The sequence below is a fragment of the Penaeus japonicus genome, unplaced genomic scaffold (assembly GCF_977035675.1).
Source record: "Penaeus japonicus unplaced genomic scaffold, GWHDUDI00000001_assembly GWHDUDI00000035, whole genome shotgun sequence".
Taxonomy (NCBI): Eukaryota; Metazoa; Arthropoda; class Malacostraca; order Decapoda; family Penaeidae; genus Penaeus; species Penaeus japonicus.
In genome coordinates, this window is record NW_028234437.1 from 23,196,970 (window position 1) to 23,206,969 (window position 10,000).

Sequence of the window (10,000 nt, forward strand, 5' to 3'; positions counted from 1 at the left end):
GTTTGTGGAAGTTCCTCTTTCACTCCTTTCATTGATCAAAACACCTTCATAGAAAGAAAGGAAGAAAGAAAGAAAGAAAAAAAAGTGAACGAACAGACAACCACACAAGCTGGGATGTCACTTAGTATTTATATATATTTTTATATCATCATTATTTTGGACATTCCCTCCCCCCCCCATCCTCTTTCTACCTCCCTCCTCTTCTTTCGCCTACTCTTTGATTTAATTTCATCCTGACTATTAATCTTTTAATCTGATTTATCTTCTTTTTTCCGTCTTCACTGATCGTATACGCATACCCACATTTTTTATTTATCCACTAGCACACACACACACACACACACACACATACACAAACACACTCACACACACACACACACACACAAATACCTTTCATTTCTTGACCATAATCATCATTTTCATTATCATCGCCTCCACTTAACAGATCTCATTAACACTTAGCACGGTACAACACCTAGCGGTGATTTAATTATTTTTCCAATATGAACTCGAAAACTTTACACTCGAATGGGTTTCATCAAATACCTTTTTCGAATTTATATTGTCTACCACGTGTTTAATCTAATCGCTGATTATAACGTCCACTGTCCATAAAAAAAGCTTAGGTTAGTTTAATTATTGGATAATGACGCTCATTTCTTCCCGAAAAAAATGTAAAAGAGTAAATATACAAGATTATAGTGTAGGCTTTGACATGAATAATATTTCAACAGATTTTTTTTTTCAATCCCTTCATTGCCGCACTGTCATAGTCTTCACAAATGATACATTCCCATCTTTCTTTTTTTGGGCCCAGTCACTATAAGCATATTAATTTCTTGGTGTCACCATCACGTTTCACAAGCACGCAGTCACAAATACACCACACGCACAACCATCACAACCATCACGCAATCACACATTCACCATTACTCTCATTATCCTCATCATTCCTTCACCCCCACTATCACCACCATCATCAATCCTTCACCACCACCATCACCATCCTCATCACCCCTTCACCACCACCACCATCATCACCACCATCAACCCTTTACCACCACCACCACCACATTCATCACCACCATCACCCTTTACCACCCCCACCACCACATTCACCATCACCATCATCCCTTCACCCTTCCAACCATCATCATCACCCCGTGCCCTTCACCATCATCACCATCCTCTCCACCTCTACCGGAAGTAGCTACGAGCGCTGACGCCGCCACCGCCACCGCCGCCCGGGTAGCTACACCACCACCACCCCCTTGCACTGATTACATTCCTCGCTACACACACCTACACCCGCAGACACCTTCTCCCTCCCTCTCCTTCTTTTCTCCCTCTCTCTCTCTCCCTCCCTCTCCTTCTTTTCTCCCTCTCTCCCTCCCTCTCTCTCCCTCCGCTACACCTTCTTTTCTCCCTCTCTCTCCCTTCGCTACACCTTTTTTTCTCCCTCTCTCTCCCTCCCTCCGCTACACCTTTTCTCCCTCCCTCTCCCTCCCACCGCTACACCTTCCTTCTTTTCTCCCTCTCTCTCCTTCCGCTACACTTTCCTTCTTTTCTCCCTCTCTCTCTCCCTCCGCTACACCTTATTTCTCCCTCTCTTCATCTTCCCTCCTTTCCTTTGATGAAACTTCTCCCTCCCTCCCTACGCCTTCTTTCCCTCCCTCCGTTCTACCTTCCCTCCTCTCCTCCTTCCCTTCGCTGAAACTTTTCCCTCCTTCTCTTCGCTACACACCCCTTTCTCCTTCCGCTAAACATTCTCTCTCTCTCTCTCCGTCACATCCTCTTCCTTTGCTGGACTACCCTCCTCCATCCCCCACCCCTTCCCTCCACTCCTCACTCCCCACTCCATCCTTCCATCCCCCCCTCCCTTCCTTCCACTACTTCCCTCCCCCTTTCCTAGACCTCCTTCCTCCACTATACACCCTCTCCTCCTTCCACCTTACTCCCCCCCTCTCCTTCCTGCCCCCCTCCCTATCTCTCTTGACCCCCTCCTCCCCTGTCGCCCCCTCCCCACCCCCACCCCCTTCACTCACTTCCTCGACTCACAGACACTAACGAAGGCTCCTCCCGCAGGGTGTGCGGTAGCGGTGGCGGGCAGGGCGGGCCGCAGGTGGCCGCCGTTATGCTCTCGCCGGTGGACGCCGGGCCGCACGGGCCACATGGGCCACACGGGCCACATGGCACTCACGGCCCTCATGGCCACCACCCTTGGGCTCCCACCGCGCTGGACGACGTGCCGCACAAGGGTGAGTCATGCTTGTCGTCTTCCTATGTTAAGGCTCGGCCGGGGCGCAGCGGGGGCGGGGTGGGGGTGGGGAGGGGAGGGGAGGGGGGGACTGGCTTGAGGGGGACGTCGACGGACGCCGAAGGACGCAGCCGAGGTACCGCTCGACCGCGAGGCCTCATTCGGGCATACCGCGGAAAAGGTGGGGGAGGGCGTGCGGGCGCGTCTGCTTGCGGGCGCGTTGCTTCGCTCGGGCAGGGGAGGGAGCGGAAGAAACAAGCATGTGCTCGTGCAACTGCATTATGTTATAGCTCTATCACGCCATAGAGGCCGATGTGAATGGGTTTGTGTGTGTGTGCGTGTGTGTGTATGTGCGCGCGTGTGCTTGTGTGTATGTGTTTTAATATTTTTTATTTGTCATATTTACTTTCTGATACGACACAGTTTTAATTCCTATTGCGTTGATTACTTAAGAGTAAGATTAAGATCAAGAAGAAAGAAGAAGAATAAGAAGAAGAAGAAGAAGAAAGATAAGAAAAATGAGTAAAAAAGACAAACAAACAAACAACGATAAGAGACATACAAACAAACAAACGATACTCAAACAACAAACAACAACGCACAAACGCACAAACAAACCAAAGCAGAAAGAGACACAAACAAATAAAATACAAAGAAGGGAATTATGAGCTTCGGTCAGCAAAGAGATTAAGTCGAGGTTTGATGTAACAAGGTTAGCGCAAAACAGACGATCTCAGTGCTATTGTCCGAAGGTCGGTGTAATCCCTTTGAACGGCCCGCGTGAGGTTAGAAGGAAAAGGAGCGGGGTTGGGGACGGTGGGGGGGAGGGGGGGGGGAAGGGATAGGTTGGGTGGAGTTGGGGGGAGTGGGGGAAGGGATAGGTGGAGGGTTAGGGGGAAGGATAGGTGGAGTGGGGGGAAAAGATAGGTGGGGTGGAGTGGGGGGATAGGTGGGGGTTGGGGGAAAGGATAGGGCGGGGGGAGTGGGGGGAAAGGATAGGTGGGGAGAAGGGGAGGGGTTAAGGTGGTGGGTTGGGGGAAAGGATAGCTGGGGGGAGGGGTTAAGGTTGGGTGGGGGGGAAGGGATAGGTGGGGTGTAGTGTGGGGAAAGGATAGGTGGGAGGGAGGGGTTAATGTGGGGGGTTGGGGGAACGGGAGGGATTAAGGTGGTGGGTTAGAAAGAAAGGGTTAAGGTGGTAGGTTGGAGGGAAGGGATAGGTGGGGGGAGGGGGGGAAGGAGAAGGGGAATGGTTAAGGTGGTGGGTTGGGGGGGGGGAGGAGAGGGGTTAAGGTGGTGTGTTGGGGGGAGAATTAGAGGTGGTGGGGTGGGGGAGGGGTAAGGTAGGTAAGGTGAGGTTATTTGAATCATCATTATATCTCATTTAATTATCATCCGAACATCCCATTATCTCGTCCATTCCTATTAATAAGTACATTCAATAATCACGAACTAATTAACAACACAAGAGACTACTTACGTCTTTGTTGTCTATGCAATAACGGATCATGCAAAGCGGATCTGTAAACGGCGTATTTTTGGTCTTTGCAATAAGACCATTATCGTGCAGAATGGATCCAGATGCAGTGTTTATTGTTTTTGCAATACCAGATCTGTAATCAGTGATTGTTATTTTTTTATCATTATTGATAGTGTTATTATATGTTTTACAATTATCATCATTGTTATTAGCATTAACATCATTAATATCATTGTTATTATTATGATTATCACCATCATCATCATTGTTTTTATCATTATCATTATTATCATTATTATTTATTATTATTTTTATTATCATTATCATCATTATTATTATTATCATTATTATTATAATCATTATTATCATTATTGTTATCATTATTATTATCATCATCATTAATTTTATTATTATAATAGCCATCATTATCATTATCGGTATTACTATTATTACTAATCCTACTATTATTATTTCTATCATTATCATCATCATTACTATTATCAATACCACAATCATGAACATGCCGAGCAAAGTTGCAAGCATTTTTTTCTTTGCAACAACGAATCATGCAGAACGGACCCGCATGCAGTCGCCATTTTGGCCCGGTCGACTCGTCGCGCCCCCGCCTCATTAGACAGGAAGCAAATACAATCGAAAGTCATTTAACTAAGTCTGATAGTGCCAGCCGCCCTCATTCCGCTAGTGCCATATTGCGTGCCATAATCATTAGCGCGCTTTGAGAAAACGAGACTATTTTGAAATCCACCCATTTCGATAGATATAGATCCCCCCACCTTTTTTTTTGCTGTATTTATCCATCGCGATTGCTATCCGACGTTTAAATTGCTTGAAGAACTTTGGCCATAACGTGTTCATTGTGAAGCCTAGTGGAAGGGCCGTCAATTAAGATTAATTTCGCGGTCATGTTGACAATGGCGATCCGGTTGGGACTGGTGGGTCTAAAACGCGTTCGGTGTGCAGTGGCCGTGGTCTTATTTTCGATGAGAAAAAGGGGGGTGGGGGGTGGGATAAGTGTTGTTTTTTTATATCTTGGTTTATGTGATGATTATTGGATCGAATTTCGGTGGAGGGGTAGACTCATTAAAGAAATAATATACATATGATTATATATATATATATATATATATATATATATATATATATATGTATATATATATATATATATATATATATATATATATAAATATATATATATATATGTATATATATATGTATATATATATCTATATATATATGTATATATGTATATATATCTATCTATGTGTGTGTGTGTGTGTGTGTGTGTGTGTGTGTGTGTGTGTGTGTGTGTGTGTGTGTGTGTGTGTGTGTGTATGTGTGTTTGTGTGCGCGTGTGTGCGTGTGTGTCCTTTGTCCAGATAAATCAAATACAAAACGACACATCACAAAAATATCACAAAAATCAAGCTTAAAAAAAAGAGAAATTCCCAAAAAGTTGAACATCATACCATGAGCATCATATCCGAAGACAAAATAAAGTCAACAAAAACAGTAAACAAACACACACACACACAACACGAAAACCCTCGAGATCCATTTCATTAGGAGGTGGTTGACACTATCACGCTCCGGGGCTTTTTGCGCTCTCCGTGACGGCTGGGTGGGGGGGGGGGCGAGGAGGCGAGGGGTGAAAGAGAGTGAGGGGTGAAGGATGGGGGGAGGGGGGAGGGTAAAGGATGGGGGGGGGTAGTGAAGGGAGCTTGAGTGAAAAGGAGGAGGACGGGAGGAGGGGTGAATGAGGAGGTGGGGGCGAAGAAGAGGAAGGGGGGAGGGGGTAGGAACAAAGAGGGAGGGTGAAGAAGCGAAAAGAAAAATTAAATAGGGGAATGAGACAAGACGAAGAGGTGAAGATGAAGAGGAGGAGTAGGAGGAGGAGGATGTAGAATGCTATTGGCTTCGGAATGCCTTCTTCTCTTCCTCTCTCTCTCCGTCCCTCCGTCCCTCCCTCCATCCCTCCCTCCCTCGCTCCCTCCCTCCCTCCCTCCCTCCCTCCCCTTCCTCCCCTCCCCCTCCCTCCGTCCCTCACATCCCCCCTTCCTCCCACCCATCCTCCCTCCCTCCCTCTCCCTCCTCTCCCTCCCCTCCCTCTCTCTCTTTCTCCTCCCTCTCTCCCTCCCTCCCCTCCCTCCCTCCGTCCCTCCCTCCCTCCCTCTCCCTTTCTCCTCCCTCCCCTCCCTCCCTCTCCCTTTCTCCTCCCCAGGGTAATGTTCCAGCGAGTTCACTAAACCAGCCTAATTAATTCTCAAACGCGGGGGGCCAAACACGTGTTCGTCCCTGGGGGGTATTTTGCACTGGTCTTTTAGGGGGGCTTTGGGCCGGAAGGAGGAACGGGGGGGGAGGGGGGCGAATAGGTAAGGATGCCACCATTTGCTTTATAAGGGTTTTAGACACTGTTGTAATTTATTAGGGTTAAAAACAACAACGAAAGAAAAAAAAAAAAAAAAAAATAGACATAAGATAAAAATATGACAGATTAAATAAAGTAAATAAATAGATTAAGAAATAGATAAACAAATTAATAGAAGGAAAAGATTGAACTTTATTAGGGAAAATATAGAGCTAAATTGGTTAGAAATTTGAAGAGAAAGTATTAGAGAAATAGTTATAATCTCATAATGATTACTGTTATCATTATCATCGATGTTCCGTTATAACTGTTATCATCATCATCATTATCATCATCAATATCATCATCATTATAATCATCAATATGATTATCATTATCATCATTATAATCATTATCATCGTCGTCAGTATCATCATCATTATCATCATCATTATCATCACTGTCATCATAATCATTGACCTCCTCCTCATCATAATCATAATATTATTAATTCCCTTCGATCATTTATCCCGACAAAGTCAGTCGGAGACAAGCATCGGCTTTCGAACTCAAGTCCCGACTCGCGCCGACAAGTGGTTTAATGCCACGTGTCGGGATGGTGATACTCCTCCCCCCCCCTTCCTCCCCCTCTCCCCAAGCTAACCCCTTTTTCGTTTCCACTTTTCGGTTCCCCCCTACAAACGAATTTCTTTTTTCTCCTCTTTCCTCTCTCCCCATCTTCCCCTTTACTCTTTCTTCCTTTCCGTGGATCTGTTTCCCCCTTACCCTCACCCAACGCCATCCCCTCTCCTCTTTTCCCTCTCCACTCCCTCCCCCTCCTCCTCCCTCTTTCCCCTCTAATCAAGGTAACCCCCTTACCCCTCTCCCCCTCCTCCACTCCGTCCCCTCTTCCTCTCCACTCCCTCCCTCTCCCCTCATCCTCTCCACTCCCTCCCCCTCCCTCTTTCCCCCCTACTCAAGGTAACCCCCTTACCCCTCTCCCCCTCCTCCACTCCCTCCCCTCTTCCTCTCCACTCCCTCCCTCTCCCCTCATCCACTCCCTCTCCCTCCCCCTCCCTCCCCCTCCCTCTTTCCCCTCTTCTCACCGGTGTTCCAAAAGGGGAAAAAAGTCAAAGCATTCTACCCTTCCCGTGCCGCCCTCCCCCCTCCCCCCCCCAATCACCGTCACATATTTGGCGATTATCTAATGGCTAATCATTAATTATAAGTTCCAAACGAGCGTGATATAAGTAATCCAAGTAACGCCCTTATTCAGCCCAATAACAGGGGAATTCAACCCTTATGGCTAACTTGAATAAGGGGAAGAGTGAGGTGAAGCGGATGACAAGATGAACTTCGTCGCATAAAGGGGGGGGGAGGAGGGAGGGGGAGCGGAGGGGTAGAGAGAAGGAGGGGGGGGGGAGGGGAGCGGAGGAAGTAGACTAAAACCAAAAGATAATGATAGTAATGATGATAGTAATAATGATAGTAATGATGATAGTAATGATAATGGTAACATTGATAATTATGATGATGATAATGATAATAATTATGATAAGGATAATAATGATAATGATAATGATAATGACGATAAAATTATGATAATAATAATAGTAATAAAAATAATGACAATGATAACAGCAACAACAACAACAAAGCTAATGATAAATAAATGAATCAAGCAATAATAATAAAAAAAAATTCTGAAAAAAATTAAGAATATCAATAACAGCTACCCATTGAGACAAAAATAAAGAAGCGTGTGTGTATGGTTGCGTCATTGCTCTTCATTTTGAAATTTGAAGAACGTTTTCCCGTAACACATCCCTCGTCGCGGTCCGGTTTAGGTTAAGTGTTCTGTGAACATCGCAAAGGGAGAGAGAGAGAAAGAGCGAGGGACAGAGAAAGGGAAGGAAAGGGGGAAAGAGAAAGGGGAGAGGGAGGATGGTGGGAAAAAAAGGGGTAATGGCTAGGGGAAAGTGTCGGGAGGGGGAGAGGGAAAGGAGGAAGGGTGATAAGGGAGGGGTGGAGAGGGAGTAGGAGGGAGAGAGAGGGAGAGGGAGAGAGAGAGGGAGAGAGAGAGAGAGAGAGAGAAAGAGAGAGAGAGAAAGAGAGAGAAAGAAACTAAGAACGAGAGAATTAGAAAAAAAGGAAAAGAAAAAGAAAGAAATCGAAGCGGATCCACCCCCCACCCCCCAAAAAAAAAAGAAAAAAAAGAAAAAAAAAAAAAGAAATCAGAGACGCTACATTGTTGGCATCACCCTCATGAAGTTTTGAAATATTTCTTCCTATTCGCACGCGCCACCCGAAACTCAATTACGACCAAAGGCGACTGTTCCGTGCCATTAAACTGTGTCAATTAAGATATCGGAATATTGCTAGCGTGAGTCATTAACCGGGAAGCTTCTCATCACGAGGGGGGGGGGGGAGATATTGCAGCCACAGATATTCAAGCTGTGATTAAGAGACACGTGTACCTTGTGTGTGTTTATTCCAGCTTGATGAACTATTCAGATTAATATTAATGGTCGGCCATAACTTGAGAGATTCGTTGTCATATTTTTTTTTTATTTATCTTTTTTTTTGTCTTGAGTTTCTCAATATGAAGAGGTTTGTGTTTTTACAATTTGGTTTACGAGTTTCTGAAATGGAATAGGTTGGTATTTTTCAGTTTTTTATGACTGTGTGTACTGCATTTCGATTATTTTATATCTTATGTCGATCTGTCTTGAAGTTTGAAGGATAGTTTAATTAAAATCTTATAAGTAGTAAAGCTCACAGTTAAACACTCATTGACTATACATGTACCCTGAAGACAGAACACAGTCCCTTAATTCGTGCTTTTATGCCATACCATACAAATAAATAAACTAGAATATGTAGACTAACACCTTCCATACAAACAAATCCTTAAAAAACAGATAAATCAAATCAATAAAACAAATAAACTTCTCACACAAAAACAAATCCACAGAACTATGTAAATAAAAAACATACAAAGCAATTGAAGATAAGTAAGTTCAAACCATAAAACAAAAACACATTAGACTGAACTCGAGAAATGTCGACCCAGCGAGGAATTAACAGATCAGTGGTCCGTAACTTGGGATGAAGTATAGGAGGTGGAGGAGGAGGGTGGAGGGGGAGGGGGGAGGGGGAGGGGGAGGGGGAGGGGGAGGTTGGGTGTGTGGTGGAGGTGGAGGTGGAGGTGGAGGTGGGGTGTGGAGGTGGAGGTGGAGGTTGGGGTGTGGGGTAGAGGAGGAGGTGGAAGTGTGGGGTGGAGGTGGAGGTGGAGGGGGAGGGGGAGGGGGAGGTAAAGGGTGGAGGTGGGGTGTGGGGTGGAGGTGGAGGTGGGGTGTGGGGTGGAGGTGGAGGTGGAGGTGTGAGGTATGGGGTGGAGGTGGAGGTGGAGGTAGAGGTGGAGGTAGGATGTGGGGTGGAGGTGGGGTGTGAGGTGTGGGGTGTGGGGTGGAGGTGGAAGTGTGGGGTGGAGGTGGAGGTGGGGTGTGGGATGGAGGTGGGGTGTGGGGTGGAGGTGGGGTGTGGGGTGGGGTGGAGGTGGAGGTGTGGGGTGGAGGTGGGGTGTGGGATAGAGGTGGGGTGTGGGGTGGAGGTGGAGGTGGAGGTGGAGGTGGGGTGTGGGGTGGAGGTGGAGGTGGGGTGTGGGGTGGAGGTGGAGGTGGGGTGTGGGGTGGAGGTGGGGTGTGAGATGTGGGGTGGAGGTGGAAGTGTGGGGTGGAGGTGGAGGTGGGGTGTGGGATGGAGGTGGGGTGTGGGGTGGAGGTGGGATGTGGGATGGAGAGGAGGTGGGGTGTGGGGTGGAGGTGGAGGTGGAGGTGGAGGTGGAGGTGGGAGGTGGGGTGGGGTGGGGGTGGGGGTGGGGGTGGGGTGTGGGGTGGAG

At 46.7% G+C, this 10,000-nt stretch overlaps 1 long non-coding RNA gene across 1 annotated transcript in view; it reads left to right on the forward strand.

The window, feature by feature from the left end:
- Positions 1 to 10,000, forward strand: part of LOC147467596 (uncharacterized) — a 43,388-nt gene that overhangs the window by 13,761 nt on the left and 19,627 nt on the right. The window contains exon 2 of the long non-coding RNA XR_015190485.1: positions 2,086 to 2,258. This is a non-coding gene — a long non-coding RNA (uncharacterized LOC147467596). The remainder of the gene's footprint in view (positions 1 to 2,085; positions 2,259 to 10,000) is intronic.